General features: G+C 50.0%; 1 pseudogene across 1 annotated transcript in view; it reads right to left on the bottom strand.

Annotated features, from left to right (window-relative positions):
* The window catches only part of LOC144164660 (histone-lysine N-methyltransferase SMYD3-like), a 65,166-nt pseudogene extending 48,956 nt beyond the window's left edge, over positions 1-16,210 (bottom strand). Inside the window, exons 1-2 of the transcript XR_013321217.1 lie at positions 15,913-16,210; positions 1,771-1,834 (exon numbers count right to left, since the gene is read on the bottom strand). The product of XR_013321217.1 is annotated as a histone-lysine N-methyltransferase SMYD3-like (transcript). The remainder of the gene's footprint in view (positions 1-1,770; positions 1,835-15,912) is intronic.
* Positions 16,211-16,523: the final 313 nt, after the last annotated feature.

Genomic DNA, 16,523 nt, shown 5'->3' with positions numbered 1-16,523 from the left:
TTAGTAGGCCGGCCGCCAGCGGGTCGTTGCAATTCGCTCGCTCAGTCGAAACGAAGCCACGACATGTTTGTGCTTGGAAGAATGTGATTTTAGTTTGTTTGTTTGTATCAAGGTCGAAGTCCAAGTCGCTTCACACAACGCTTGGGTGACTCGTACGCTAGTAGAAAAACCTAAGGACAATTGAAGGCTGGAGAAGAGTCAGCGAAGTTATTATAGATACTAAAGAACTAAAATCAACCGTAACTGTCATCGTTCAGCGTAAAGGGAAGGTACGGGAAGCGCTTTTCGCTCTGGATGAACTATCCCAGCGGTCAGCAGCACGACCACACATCTGCGAAAGCTTTTCCGCCTAAGGAATTCAGTCGCTGTAGATGTGAGACATTTGTGGAAATGGGGGGGGGGGGGGGGACGCTTATTGCACGAGCGCTATTCAAGAAATAGTCAGATAAACGGCTTTATATGCTAAAACTAAATCAAATTGTAAACTGGTTATACATTGTGTATTTTATATTTCCGCCCCTGACCCACCTGGCGTATGGCCGAAGAGTCTAAAGCTCTAGCATATAATTTTGCAATTCGCAAGTTCAAATCCCCGATAGTGCATGTTTATTCTAGGGGATTTATTGGTTTTTGGGCAATGTTTTTTATGCTGCATTCACATTTTTGCGCTGTAACGTTCACTGCTCCACGAGCGAGTTCGCAGAACGCGTGCAGACTGACACTAATGCGTTGGCACCGACTTCTTGCGGGCATTGACCCGAATCAGTTGACCCTTGGCCTGGTGGGAACATACCTCTTACGATACAGGCACGAGCCAGGCAGGCTCCAAAGGTGGGGGAAAAGCGCATCGCATTTGAGCGCCTCTGGTGACGCGAAGAGCGTTCATCCACTGCGTACGCCTCGGCTAGTGATTGTTACGATTCCAAGCAGTGCCGTTACAGGCTTATCTGACGAATTTCATAGCCGGCAAGCGCGGCATGCCGATTACTGAGATATCAGAATGGCCAGCCAACGATAACGTCGGACGCCAAGCATGTTTGTTGTTTCACAGAACCGAAACCGAAACTGATTTGAATTTTAATCTTGGACATAGTCCAATCACGTAGCACCTGGAATGGGCGTCACTGCTTTAGTTGGTGCGGCCGCCGCAGACCACGCATGGTAGTTTTTCTTCAACCGCTTTATCTCCCGCTTTGTAAAAACCGCTTTATCGCCCGTATGAATGATGAAAAGTGTGTTTATTTAAGCCAGTCTACGCAGTGCAAGTAGAAACAGGAGCTTGACAAATTCAGTTCAGTGTCCCTTTGAAAATGCGGCATGCAGATAATCATGCAGTCCTATAATCGAAACACTGCAAGGCCGTGGAGTGGGGAAGAACGGAGAATAGTATGTTCGCCAGCTGCCTGCAGTTGAATACGGCATCTTTGAGCGATTGTCCCAAGTGACAGTAAAGTCGAAATATGGTGCTGAATGTTTTTATTGGTGTTATTTTTACACCTCCGGTGTACTTTAAAAAGTAACGCGAAGTGTGATAAGGAAAAACAAAATAACAAAATGTATCACCTTGGCGCAGAAAGGGCAGAAGTAATGTTTTTAGGGCCAGCTCTTCCCACGAAATCCTTCAACTAAACTGACATGACTCATCTTTATAGACTACAATGCCAAAGCTTCACTCGGAAAAAAACCTTGAGACCGCAGAGCCAAGTTCGTGCGCTGTTGTCTGGAAGAGCATTCGATAAGAATAGCTCCGGGTTGGCCCCTGCGCCTTACCTCGCACAACTTGTTGCAGTAGTGGGCCACGCGGCACCGAGGACAGGACTTGAGGTTGTCTGACCTGCGTGAAGGAAACACATATCGTTGTTGATTGAAAGGAGGGGATGCCGTGCCGTCGTTTACATGCGCTTGGCATGTCTGTCGCATATGTACTAATAAATGCAGTGGCTTTTAGGGGCGAAGTTCCTCTTGCTCGGGCCCTGTCCCGGCCGTACACGGCAGAATGATGATGATTGTGGCAGGATCCTCCTAGGGATTGGCCAACCAAGATTGGCCGAAGAGGTCAAAACATTCAACGCGTTCGCTGCTACCCAGCAACGGGGAGAGGAAGAAGAGGGGTTGTCGTTCGTCGCCTGCGAGCTCAAGACTCTTGCTCGGGCCCTGTCCCATCCCTCGTTGCTGCCATACACGGTGGAATGATGATGATTGTGGCGCGATCCCCCTAGGGATTGGCCAACCAAAGATTGGCCGAAGAGGTCTAAACGTTCAATGCGTTCGTTGCTACCCAACAAGGAGGAGAGGAAGAAGAAGAGGTTGTCGTTCGTCGCCTGCGAGCTCAAGACACGTACCGGGGGTACGCGACACAAGACGCTCTGCAGAAGGCGACGGCCAAGGTGGCTAAAATTTCACACACCGAATTCGCCATTTACCCATGGAGATTCTCATCGTCCCAAACAAGCCCTACATAATAACCACAAACATCGACGTCGTCGACGGGCTTGTCAACGGAGCGGTGGAAAGCTTGACGTGTCGAGTATTTATATGATGTGCGGTTGAATGTTTCACGGTTTTGCCGATAAACATTTTAGCTTCTCCCCTCTAATCATCATTCACTTCGTGAATATGGCGGGATTTTTTTGGTCCCGATTTTCTTGATTAAGTATAAGAGATAAGAAAAGCGGCCGCCTTTCCCGCAACTTAATGAGCGGAGCCGGGAAGAGGGACGGCAGCTGCAGACACTCTCAGGTGTTAAGCCCGTTCTACATGGCGCGAATTTACCTGCGGCGCCGTACATGCGGCAAAACGATATATTGCCACAGCTACAAGTGGGTCGTTTTGCCGCGCGAGCGGCACGGCAGCAGCGAATTCGCAGGTAAATTCGCACCATGTAGAACAGGCTTTATTTCCTGGGCCCTCTTTCCTCTCACTTTTCCTGACCTGAGCTACGAACGTATTCCACGCGAGTTTATCAGAAATGGAAAAGCCACTACCTTACTTGTATACAGCAAACCCTGGTTATACTGAAGTGAACGGAACAGCGAAAAAATTCGATATAAGCGCTAATTCGCTGCGCACCCTGGCAGTCAACGGTGCAAACCAAAACAGCCACGTGCGCGAAGGCAGTCTATAGTTGAGGCGGGGCTTACTTGCTCGCTGTAAACGTTCCATAAGTGCATTTCACCTTGCATCTCAGCCCCAGCGTTAGCTATTAGCTGGCGTTGTCGCTGGCGCGAAAGCAGTGGCAATTATAAAACGCACAGGGGACGAATTCACACGGGTCTCATCGCCTCCACTATCATCACCCGAAACTACACGAGTGAAAGTCTGAAATCGTTTGGCAACTCATTTTTCTTGTGCTGAAACTATCAGCTAGCAGCCCTACGGGGTGGAGGTTGGGGTGCCAGCTGCTAGCATGTGTGTTCTTTAGTTCAGATCCTTTAGTTCCGCTCCCCCCTCCCACGTAAGAAAAAGAAAAACAAGCAACCAACTCATGCCTTCATTATGACCTTCCTAAAATGACACCTTGTGACCACACCCCAAGGCCACCATATTATTGAAAATTCCGGGTTCGCAAAATCAGACCCCATCATTTAGTTACCATCTATCAAAGTATTTATTTGAAATCACCACCGGGCATACAGACATATCAGAACAGCACAATGTTGTCATTGCTTATAGTTCTGCAGATTGCGTATTTGAACGTATTCTTTTTGTGAGACTTAAAAGAGCCATGAAGACTAAATACAAGTTTAGTCTATTCGAAAGATGTTAGTGTTTTATACGCCTCGAGCGCTGCCTGTAGGGGCACCACTGAAATCTCCCTAGTGGCCCGTTTCCAAAGCAGCCGCGGGATACTCCGGCCCGCTCCCAACTCTTACCGCTGCTTTTGCGGCATGCTCACGACTGAGATTTACCATTTGTATGCACTGGAAATACATATTTATGTGGAGCAGTCACTCTTTTCGCAAGTGTGATGCATTTAGGAGAGTGCAAATATTTATGACACGACCTTAGTGTGGTTAATTCGATCTGTACAAGCGCCTGCTGTGCACCTAAGGCCGGCGTCACGAAACCGGCGTAGGCATGGACGTGATTGTAATTACACTGCCCTAAAATTTACTAACAGTGTGCCCGTAACCAGCATTTTCTCAGATGGCCATGCTACGGTATACACAATGGTGTAAATCGGTTTTGTGCGCTTACATATTCTTGCGGAGTGCTCATACCTGTCAGCGAGCCAGTTCCTCTTGCAATGTCATACCTCTGATGTTCATCACTACCATTGACAAGCCAGTGTGGTATAAATTTTACGAACATTCGACGAAATAAGTACGATGGGCAATGCAAAATCATACACAGGGATACGCACACGGCCAAAAATTTAATGCTGGAACGGTAGTTTGTCCTGACGTGAGCGCCGGCGAACATTCATCATCTGCTACATATAACCTCCGCGAGCAGCGCGGAGATGGGTAATCTGCGCCCGTGACTCAAGGCTTCGTCGAAACATAGTCTTATGGCATAGGGAGCCTGCGGAATCTAGCATAAACTGAAATTACCGGGCTTATCAGATACCAGATATCAATTCGCTTTTTCAAGACCAGCCCCTTCTTTATAACCGTTTTCTGAATAGGATTTCTGTCAAACAAACACCGTGCAAAAAAAACAGAAATGACAGGAGCAGTCTGAAATCGCGCCAAGTTGTCCAGTAAGAAGCCTCCATGGCCATCAGTTAATGAACAGTTCCTTCGACTTGATTTATCCTGTCGAGGCGGTCTGTGTGCTGGCGTTCACGAAGGCATAGGCAAGAAGCTTGCTGTCTTGCCCGGAAGATGGTCCTTCGTCAACGGTATGGAGACGACTCGCGGACTCTCCTTCTGCGCTACGAGCTCCGCCGCCACCATTCTGGCCAGCCGAAGGAGCACATGGTCGTCTGCACCAGCAGAAGGTAACGACAGCTCCGGAGTACCACCACATGCTGACGGCTCCTTGTGCGGTCTTGGGGTCTGCCTGTGGGCAGGAGTGCTCGTTGGCGCTGGCAGAGTGGCAAGAAGGCCAGCCACAGAGGCCGAGCTGCTCGCTTCACAATTCCCATACTGGGTACCATGTCCACTGGCTGTTCGTTGTCAGAGGGCACACGGAACGGACCACGGGAGCTCATTTATTCTGTCTAGGGGTCTTCAAAGCAGAGCGAGTTCTCCGCGCCCTCCGTGTCAATGTGAAGCCGAAGCCCAAATTCTTCAGCACTCATCTGCCAGACACCTCTTGGTCTCCTGTCCTGCCAGACGAGGTCGCAGCGCATTTCTTCTTTCATTCCTTTGACGCCAGCCATGTAGTCAAACACAGTGTCGCCCAAACGAAGCCCTTCGTTGAGGTCGTTCGTGAACATGGTGCCGCTCTTGCAGAAACAGCCGCTTGTGAACTCGATCTTTCTCGTGGCTGTGTGTTCCCGAACCTCGCAAGTCCCGGAGCACCCCCTGGTCTTAACGATGGTCCCCTTCGCATCTTTGAGAATGCAAATGGAAAGCTGGGCAGGTGGGGATCCCGGCCCCACATTTTGGGTGGCTCTTTTCCGCTAAAATCACCGCAAGGCACCGGTTAGGCTCTTGGCGATGATATTTCACTCCCAAAGATCTTGTTTGGGATTGTTTTAAAAAAGTCCTCGCAATCGCCGGCAGGTGGTTTCTGGGACCTGTGCCCGATCCACATCAGCATAGCGATCCATTTCTCGTCTTCCGCATGTACGTCATCGAAGCGTACTTCCTGACCATCCGCCACTTCCTAGAGAAGGTTTTCAATTACCTTCATGTCGCGGTACGTGACCTCGACTGCCGCGGTAGCCATCAAGCCACGGCGGTGTCCGAACTTTACCGTACTGACCGACTCTGTCACGGGGTAGAAGAATCCCCGCTCCCCGGCCAATTTCCGCCTGCCTTCCCACTGCGGCAATGTGCACCTCGCACTCCTCTTTCCCTTTACCGAGGAGATGCTGGAGTCCGCGTTAACTGAGATTTCATCCCATTCTGCGCATCCAGCAGGAGGCTTCTCAAGGTCAGCTTCTCGGCTCTCGTATTCATCGAGCTTGGCCTGAAGGAGGTCCTGGATCTCGCATTTTTCATCAGACATGAAAACCTCGTTGCCGCTAGGCTGGCCTTCAGAGTCGCCGGCACAACTGCGGTCGTCGCTGCGGCAAAGGGTTACTGTTGCGGCCTCCCACCTGCCGGAAGTCTTCTTGATGCGTTTGGCCTTAAGTGGACCTTATCTCTAACGGGGAACACGTCTGCGAGGTGGTTGATCGACGGGCCGAGGGGCTTGTCCACGGTGTCCGCATGGAAGGTGCCCCGTTCCCTGTGATTGCGGTCGAATTTTATGGAGCCATAGCTGGGATTGCCCGTTCCTACCACACCGTGCTGGTTGACAGCTTGCGTTACGATGTTGCGCCGTCCTCCGTCACTGTCGCCGTGGGGTGAGGGACAAGGCGACGACGAGGGCGTGGTCACGGGGGCACGGGTGACATGGCTGGCTCGGCAGCGGCTTCGCACTCCTTGGGCCTCACCTTGGCGTCGCCACACCCGCAGCCCTGAGGATCGCATGCTCCTGTGCTGGGCATTCTCCAAGACCTTCACGTCGAAGTAAACACTCGTACTGATGGGATACTTGACGGAGATGAAACCACAGACGCTGAATATTCGGTATATCTTGCCCATGAGTTCGGTCTGGCAAGCGACGTCATCCTCGTACATGCAGCTGCGCGATGTGGTGGCCACGGCTTATGAAGCCTGTGCCATTGAGCGTCGAAGTCGCCCTGCGTTTTCTGCGCCTCACGTACACCTTGCCCTGTTAGCCTACGACGAGCACTTTGAGGAACTGCCGAAGAAACTCCTTGAGGGACTCGGCGGGGTTGCCGCGCTTTGTCCTCCTGCGAGGCGACAGACGGGACAGGTGGTCGTTCAGCTCCTGGAGCGAGATTCCCTGGTTCGGCTGCACTCGCCTCTTCAGAAATTTCACCGCAGCGTTGCTCGAGCAGCCCCTCCGCTTCGACACGGCTGGCGCGTCGTAAACCGGTCGGATATTAGTGCACCCGCAATGATAAAGCCATCGGCGCAGAATCACGCAAGATTCTGTCTCGATCGCGGCTGAAGCTAGCCACTGGTTCTATCTCGCGCTGGGTGCTCGTGGCATGACCAGCGACTGCGCGCGCGAGGCGTGCACTGCGCGCTCGGAGCGCCCTTTGTTTGTGTTGATTGCGTGGACCCGATAAAGTGAGGCAATTTGGTTTCAAAATGCTAAACATAAAAAAAGAAAGTAAAAATTTGTAGCGTGCCCGTGTTTGGAATCTTTATTTGGGGAGCCAAAGTTCAGCCGATGTCCCTCCACAGCAATCAGGAATAACGATCACAGCGCCCCTAAATAGTTGTGACACCATTTTTGCCTCACTTTATCGGGTCCGTTCGAACCCCACTAAAGTTCTAATTTACTGTAATAATGGTATGGCGGAGTTTACAAAATATTGAGTCCAGCGACTCTTTGCAAAAAAATTAGGGTTGAGTAAAACTTACAATGCACCGTTTGTTAATTCCTGCGTCAAACTGCAGCGTAAAATTTGCGAAAAACGCTGCTGGAAAGGACGAGGAAAACTACAAACACGGCATGAGGTAACTAGCCCGACTACTATCTCTCTTGTATTTTCCCTTAGTTTAGATTCATAAGCTTCTTCAACAATGAGACCGCAATCAGACTTGGTCAATCCCATAAAGGGGGTACGTTCCAAGTTTGTTATGGCTCCAACCAACCAATCAGCCCGGTTACACACTTAGGTTCCTGATGAAATTGTCGTAATTGGAGGAGGAAATGCTTCTATTGAGATTTCTGAACGGCCCAGAGGGAGGCCGAGGTCGGTTCCTTCTTCCCCTGAAACCATATGCAGTCCGCGACGCCTGTGCTCTGTCCACCAGCAGAAGCTGGGTAGGCAGAGTGGGGCTGGACAGAAGGATCTCCCATTGCTCTTGTTGGGTAGTTGACGGGGAGAGAGGAGGGTGCCCAGCGATGAAGTCGCACACTCCGATTATTTGGCGGACTTTTCCTACTTCTAAGCAAAACTTACATTCAGCGTCGTAGCGATTCCGGTGCGTCAAGTGAAGACGCGTCGTGTGTGGGATTAAGGAGCCGGATTGTATAAGCCGTAAGGTAGGTTGTTGTTGTCTTGCATAGGTAAGGGTGGGGCAAGGGTAGGGTCTGTCTCTGAAGTCGATAATGCTTGGTTATGTCCCTGAACGTTACAAGCAGGTCCTCGTGCAGCTCCATAGCCTGTGGGTAAAAGCGCATTCGTTGTCCTCCATGGAAGTGTAGCGGGCGTCCAGATGAGCTGCAGGATAAACCGATTAGTGAGCGACCTTTTAATACACGCAGTGCAACTCGGGACACCCACACCGGCTGGCCATCACGGTAGGTTTGTTGGAAATCGGTGACTGCCTTTCGAGCCCTTGGTTGAGTTAGAGCCAAGATGATGGCTGCCTCTTGTGCTGCCGTCATATCCTGTGTATTGAGTGAGTTACACGCAAGAAGGTTGATTTTGGTGGTAACCACGATGATGACGTACTGCTGCTCTCGAGGTTGGGAAGCGTCTATGTACACCGAGAGCTTCGCTAAATCTATTTAATATACACGGTTGTTTTGAACACATATTCCAAACTCGGTGGGTTAGGGGCAAGTAAGGGTGTCTAAATTTCTCAGCATCCTCAGCGAGGATTTTCTCGTCCCTGCTTTACCTGCCCGTTGAACGTTACTTTTATTAGATTCTGTGTGGATGCGGCGAAACAAAACGTGAAACATTGGTCTGCCTGCCTGCCCGCATGTCTGTCTGTCTGTCTGTCTGCCTGCCTGCCCGCATGTCTGTCTGTCTGTCTGTCTGTCTGTCTGTCTGTCTGTCTGTCTGTCTGTCTGTCTGTCTGTTTGTCTGCCTGTCTGAATGCGTCCCGCGATTCAGCCACCTGGCCAAAGCTAAAGGAATTCCTTAACGAAACATTTAAATGGACGAGAAATTTTAAGTGCAGGAAATGTAAAAACTATTCGGTAGTCACGCGTGGCTACCAACCGATGCTTTATTCACGCATAAATTACACCATTTAAGCTAAAATTGTGATTCTCCCGCTGAATCGTGTGTTCCGTGACGTCTGCGATGACGTATTTAGGGCTGAACGTAATGAACTGAAATGAACGTAAGTATGGTTTTGATTGTAAGGTTCAACGCGGCGACGTTGCACAGGCGATGAGGCGCGCCGTAGTGCAGGGCTCAGGATTAATTTTGACCACCTGGGGATCTTTAACGGGCGCCGAAACCTCGAACATACGGGCGTTTTCGCTTTTCGCCTTCATCACAAAAGCGGCCGCTGCGGCCGTGAATCGAACCCGTGTCCTTGTGCACGCAAGTATGGGGACAAGGCTGCAGCCATGGATGCAGCGAACGGCGAAACGGCTTGCTTACCGTCAGTCCTCCTACATGGCGCCACGATACTGCTCAGGACCGCTGTGCGCACTCGCTTTGTTTTTGATCGGATTTTTACCCGGCTAATTTTTGTTACGGAATATAGTAATCGTTTGGTGAAACATTGGGTATGCTCGACAAACAGAGTCTCAGAAGACAATGTCGCTTACGCCAGTTGGCCAGTGTAAGCTCAACGCGCCGGGCGGCTGTGCAGCTTATAACCGGCATAGTGAGCGCAGTACGCAGTGGTGCTTCTATGTTAGCGTGTATAACTTCCATTGTTGGCCCATCATTCGTGCTGCTATAAGAATATACATTGCATTATATTTAAGCTTAAATACCTCCTTCTGCAAGCTTATAAGGCCGGCTTAACTTTTGTTTGCTTTTGCCGGCCTCAACCAATCCCACAGCTGCCGTTATACGTAATAGATTCTAGTGCAAGCTAGTGGGTCGCACGGCCATTCTCTATTCTTCTAATTATATAGCTTGTTTGAGTGAAGTTTACATTGAAAGTGGTGTCAGTGTTATTTGAAGGAGGCAATCGCGAATGAACCAAACTTGCACTTTGTCTTCATGGCCCCTTAATGAATATAGTAGAATGGCCCTGCAGTATACTACAGGCATTCCTTTAAGAACCATAACAATGTATAGGTTTGGGCGAGTTGGTATATCCTACTTGAACATTCAATGCGCAGACTACACAAAGACGAAGAGAGAAGACAAGACAATGCGCATGCTTTTGTCGAGACGAGACATATGTCGAGACGAGAGAATGATTTTGTCGAGACGAGACAATGCGCATTGTCTCTTCTTCTTTCTTTGTCTTCGTGGAGTCTGCGCATTGAACGTTCCTTAGATACAATAATTGTCGATCACTTTAGCTTTGTTTATTCTAGTGGGTTCAGGGTTTTTTGGTGTATTGTGTTGCTGCCTCTATAACCCCGGATATATGGACTCGACGAGAATGGGTCGAGTCGAGTGGCGGGTTCAGCTTCCTCGTCCCCTCCCTCGTTTATATGCACCCCGTCCAAAGAATTGAGGTGAGGGGAGCGGCGGGGTTCCCGGAAAAGGGCTAACAAAAAAAACCGCCAACACCACGGGAATGAATTTCAGCGCACTAATTCCTGAATGGCATGCCGCATACCTTGGTCAGCCGCTGCACATTTTTTTGTGCTTCTGAATTATCCCGTAACGCTTAGAATTATGAAGATCAAGGCACTTGAAATCGTAAGCAGCTTCAGTGTTTCCCGCTATGAGTTCATTACCAGCAGGAGCTGGATAAGCAATCTTATGAAGCGCAATCCTTTTTGGCTTCCACAGCTGCATACACCAAATAAAATATCCCTCTTCTAGGTACGTGGAGTCATGTCTTTTCCATCTCCGCTGTATCGTCAGTGTCATTTGTTTTTTCGAATTTTCCTGCGCGAACTCATCCGCGCATTACGATGGGGGGCGCGTTAGAACCGCGCAAATACGGTATTCTGCTCCCTGCGGCCCGCCGACTCAGCCCGACGAGCGAGCCAACCCACCCCCTGCTTCCGAGTCGACTGGACTCGCCGCGAGAGCTCTCTGACCCAATCCGTCCGCTTATACATGCGCGGGTTGAGTCCAAAAAACCTGTTTATTTCGATTCAACGCGCCCTCGTCGGGTCAATGTAAACGGGGCTTATGGCTTGAATTGACTGCAAGGGAGTCGCCAAAACGCCGTTCTCGCAACCGTGATTTCCGCAACCTTGTTTCTTTGTTAAACTTCACGGTGCATAATTATGCATTGATCATTTTCTCTCCTCCCTTCCGTTTTTTTTTTGTTTTTTGAAAGAACAGTCATGCATAACGACCATACAATATCCGTATTTGAAATCGCAGTGGCACAAATGACCCTCCAGGTTCGTTTTTTGATGGAGGTGGAAAAAAATAAAGAAAGAAGGCACCCTTGCGGGCGACATTTCGGCGCAGAATGAATGTCTCACAAGAAGCCATGGGAAACCTTTTCGTGCGCTTCAAGCTCAGATGGAGCTCCTATATATCAACTGCTGGGACGAAATGGAGCCCCCAGGGTGTCCCAGGTGGTCAAAATTAATTTGGAGCCCTCCACTACGATGCGCCCCATAGACCAGGTGTAGCTTTGACGCGTTAAACCGCACAATCAAATCATCCCATAGAGCCTATTAAATTAAAGGTCAATGATAGGCGATCCTCCCGAGTTATATAGCGTGAAGAACACGGCGAGATAAGGGAAGACCGCTTATTCGATCTTCGCGCCCGCCCGCCGCTCGCCGTCGTTCTGCGGGCCTGTGTAGCGCTGCAGGAGTGCAAGGTCGGGGCCAACGATGGTCATCAAGGTTGCGAGAAATCAAGGTCGCGTGCGGGCCCTGCAGAGACGCGCGCGGACATCACTCAGGATCTATTTTTGACGTCACCACGGAGCACCGTCAGGTACGCCTCAAACCACGCTAAAAGCGCGTCCGCAATTAGGCAGCGGCTGAAAGCAGCGCCAGGACGGGCAGCGAAGGAGCCTGGCTGTCTGACGTGGTGCCAAGGGCAAGAAAAATCACCGCCCGTGCGCACGCACTAAATAAACAAGCGCGCGCGCACACAGCGCTGCGGGAACGGGTGTTTATTTTGGTTTAGGAGACGGAACAGCAGTCAGTCCTTCAGGAGCCCGCGAATAGTGCCGCCGCGCGTCCCAGTCTGCTACCTTGAGCGTCGGGTGAGTGCACACTCACGTGTCCCATTGTCATTTTTTCATGCTTTCGGTTGGCCATCGCAGTTCGCTTCCACCTCGAGCGCCCCCCGTTCACTTTGCTTCCTTTCGTGCCGTGTGGACGTTGAACCCGCGGCATGGAAACGGCTGGCAACGGAACGGATGCCGTTCAACGTCCCCGAGCGCGGACGTTGAACGGCATGTTCTCAGTGAGTTCCAAGCATTCACGTTATTGCCAGACGACAGTCAGGTTGCTCCACTGAGCGTGCCAGCAGTTACATGACTGTCACCGCAATTCCGAGATCCTCGGCGTCATTCGGTGAACCCAGTGGGAACCACGTGCTTGCGGCTCAGTAAAATCAAACAGCTCCTTGCACGTTGCATCGGGCAGCCAACGCCACGGTTACGAAGCCTGTTGTCTTAAATCCTGCGATGAGTATGTCTATGCGAAGCAACCATAATTGTGACAGCACTCGGCACGAGTACGCAGCCTTGGATAACGTCGTGTTGGCAATCACGGACTCCCGTCTCAGTCTCTGACTCTTGGCCCCGTGCCACAGATACGCCCTCTTGGAAATGCGGAAGCGTCTGCGAGTTCAAATTATGCTGCCAGGTTAATCCGGAGTCGTGTGTATATTGCCCTAGAGTAGCTGGCGCACCGAAAAAGTTGTAAGACACAGTAAGGCCCACTCAATCAGCGAAGCGGGGCATTTAGGAACTGCATATTTCATTGCCGGAATATGTAGACGCTGCTTTAATCTGAAGACGGCGCGTGTCCAATCTTTCTACGTTTGTGTTTGCGTCAGTATTGCGCTGTTAAAAAAATCTAGTAGAGCCAACTCTTCTCCGGGTTTATACACGCCTGCAATGTTTCTTACTGTCGGAACATAATTATAGTAACATCAGTCCCATATCATGGTGCCCAGCTAGCTCACATGACAGCACCTATTAGAAACCATTTAAATTTAGAATATAAAAGCTACAGTTCAATAAAATATACGGGAAAAGTAAATTGAAATTTCTGCGGGGATCAAGACAAGCAAAAATTGCAGAAATTTTGACCGACAAGGAAAAAATGGTTTTATTTAGTGTTCTTTTTAAAAAGTTTAAAAAGGAACTTGCAAAAAATTTGCCGCGTATCTGCTCCTTTCGTTGCAAATGTCGTCAAAAGACGATAGTCTTTGTAGACATTTGCCAAGGAAATACCCCCCTTTGCTTTCCCGCTCACCTCTCATGCTGTTCCTGTACCGTCGCGCTCATCCCAAGGTAAACACACTGAAGGTTTGCGCAAGGCGATTTGAATTTACCGCGTTCCACTGCTACAGGCCGGGTTCCTCCATGCCAGCGCTGCAGTACGGCGGAGACGCGCGTGAATGGAGGCGGCCGACTACAAGGTTTATAAAACCGCGTGGCCGTGTTCCACGTGCGTTCCAAGCAGAACGAGGAACCTAGCTAGTGGAACCTTTCGTTGCTGTTGCCGCGTGATTTTTCATATGCCGCCAGGAGGCGGTGGTTTTCTGCAGTAGATGTAGAATATAATTTGCTATCAAAAACCAAGCATCGATGAATTTTTTTAATAAAGGAACACTGTAAATATCCCTTGTGTACTAATTTCCTGTCTTATATTGGCGTAATGTCTTATTCTTGTTTAACAAAGTTGACAAGTATGAACATATAAACCGGGCTTAGACGTTTACATTTGGCTGTGAGTATATAAGACTATTGCGCAATATCAATTTTACTTTGGCCGGGTGGCTGAATCGAGTTACAGACAGACAGACAGACGGACAGACAGACAGACAGATTATACAGACGGACCAAATTTTCCTGGATTAAGTAGCCCAAGAAAGACTACCGTCTTTAAGAACTTGTGTTTATTTACAATTGAGCATCGTTAGGGCACGTGCAACAACGAATATTTGTGGGTGTGATCAAATTGAGGACAGTGATGTTGTCAGCGGTTCATGACAGCAACCACAGCAAGCGTCGCACTTTCCCTCGCCTGCTCCACGTGGCGTTGCGGGAGTGCGGACGGCCGACCCTCGTTGTGCACTCGCCCGCACCGCTGGTAAATCGAAGAGCGGAATGGAGCAAGTCGGTGCAGGCAAATAGACCCTCGTTGTGCACTCGCCCGCACCGCTGGTAAATCGAAGAGCGGAATGGAGCAAGTCGGTGCAGACAAATAGAAAGGGCCCGTTGTGGGCGGCCTCAAGCGTTATCGTTGCACGCATATCAAACGCTGGAGGGATGGAAGCAGCTTTCCTACTTTCTCTGTCGCTCCCACGTGAAAAATGGTACATAAACGAAATTTCCAATTTTGTTCTCTAGCTAAAAATGTCGCCATTCTTTCAAAGCAAAGAAAAAGTAAAGAAAAACAAAAGAAATGGTCAGTTTCCAGTTGTTTTTTTCACGGTCCTCTTTCCTATCTATACAGGTGTTAGTTAAGCGGAACAAAAGGAAATCTGGTTTTAGAATTGGAGCCCCTTAGGGGCTCGGCTGTGGGCGTCTCATGTCGTCGTCGTAACGATCGTCTCATGTAGTCAAGACACCGGGACACTCGTTTACGCCTCGCGCTGGAACGCTTCGTAACGCGTACTAGAAAAACACCGGGAAACTCGTATACGCGACGCGCTGGAACGCTTCGTGCTTCGAAGACACGAGACAGTCAAGCTGTTACCTCTACCCCCCAACGGTTTCATCTCCGTTGACAAAAACGCCAAGGCGCTAAGAATACACTTATACACTGCATGCTTCGCCTCTCCCCACGTTTTACGTTGGGAGAGATGGCCCGGGATTTTTTCAGGAAAGTGAGTAAGTCGAAGGATCTGCTTTAACCATAGTTCTTCCGGGGAAGAGAAAGGGGGCAACACAAAGAATACGGTGAGGCAGAGCATACGCCAATGTAAGTGCAGATATAGAGCGTCCCACTAAAACTTGGTACTTAGGGAAACTTCTTGCGAGACACTTTCATGGGAAATATGTTTGACGCGTTAAAATGAAACCTTCCGCTCATGCGCCCATGCAATATAAGAACATAATGTGATATGTAAGAGGGCGAAGTTGCGTTTCAGTACCGTTTCATTCGTCCCAGTGGTAACACAGTTTGTTCACATTCGTGCAGCTTCTCTGTGTCAGTTCCTTTTCATTTCTTTTTGTCACTTGGTTAAAAAGATTAACATGGGAGGTGATGATATTTTCACGGAAAAGTTCGCAGAAGAAACGGTGCGCAGACCGGCGGCAAGCTCAGACAGCTTTCGCTGACACCATTAGAAGTGAACCCATTCATCGATAAAGAAAACAAATAATGTTAGTGAAAAAAAAAATCGATGGAGTGTATACACCGACAGTCGAACGATATACGGAACATTTCGTTTTATAACAAGATTAGAATAAAGAAAAAACTAATCAGATAACAAGCGCGGTCTCCCCTATATCTGACCGCTAATCTCTCACGTGCGCCAAGAGGAAATCATGGCCAGAAGAGAAACCGAAACTGTGTCGGCGTTGTCCGTTCTGACGTTTTCCGCCTGCCGGTATTGCGACGGCGGGTAACATTAGCGTCAAAAGAGCGGCTGCAATTGGGCGCACCCACTGCATGAAATAGGCGCGCTTTTGGCGTGTAAAAGAAACGGGTTTAACTCGTGGCGCCTTCAGCAATTACGAAATACCGATACTGGCAACTCGTTAAGAGGCACGGTTGCGCGCTGCCAAGCATAGTGCGTGCACTCACCTTTTGAAGCAGAAATCACAAACCCTGCCGGCTCCGCTCAGCGGGTCCACCACGTACGCGAACGGCATTGACGACACGATCAGGTCCCCCTGCTTGTACGCAAGCATGTTGGCGGAAAATTTCTAGCGCACTACAACACGCCACAAAAGAACAACAAAAAGAAGTGACGCTGCCCAGAAGAACCGGCACGACTTTTGCTCCTGCGCTAAGTTCCAGAGTGCGCTTGGCCGCCGCGCGCGCGAGCCAACGGAGCGGCGATGTACGCGAACCTCGGTTCCTGCCCCTGGCGCACAGCTTCTTCCCCGAGAGAGCGAGAGGGAATGGATTGCGCCACGCCGTGAAACCTGTGCACGCCCAGCGTTGCGCCATTCCGGGGGAGGTGCCTCCTTCGAAGGTCCGAGGATGGCCGCCCATGGCGCCTGCTCATTTGCAGCCATGGAGGAAAGAAACTTTCGCGCCCGCCTTCTCCAACTGCGGCGCTGCACGCGTTAGGCCGAAATACTGTTCGCGATGCGAAGCTACTGCCCCGCACGAGGTGATAAGCCGCGTATGTTCACCCTCTAACAAAACCTCCGTAGACATATTTTCGTCGCAATGCACCTTGGTGACGA

Source organism: Haemaphysalis longicornis, unplaced genomic scaffold (assembly GCF_048455015.1).
Source record: "Haemaphysalis longicornis isolate Haplotype H1 unplaced genomic scaffold, Haemaphysalis longicornis Haplotype H1 scaffold_1, whole genome shotgun sequence".
NCBI classification, from domain to species: Eukaryota; Metazoa; Arthropoda; class Arachnida; order Ixodida; family Ixodidae; genus Haemaphysalis; species Haemaphysalis longicornis.
Note: the sequence above shows the minus strand (reverse complement) of the source record. Positions and strands in the feature narration are given on the sequence as shown.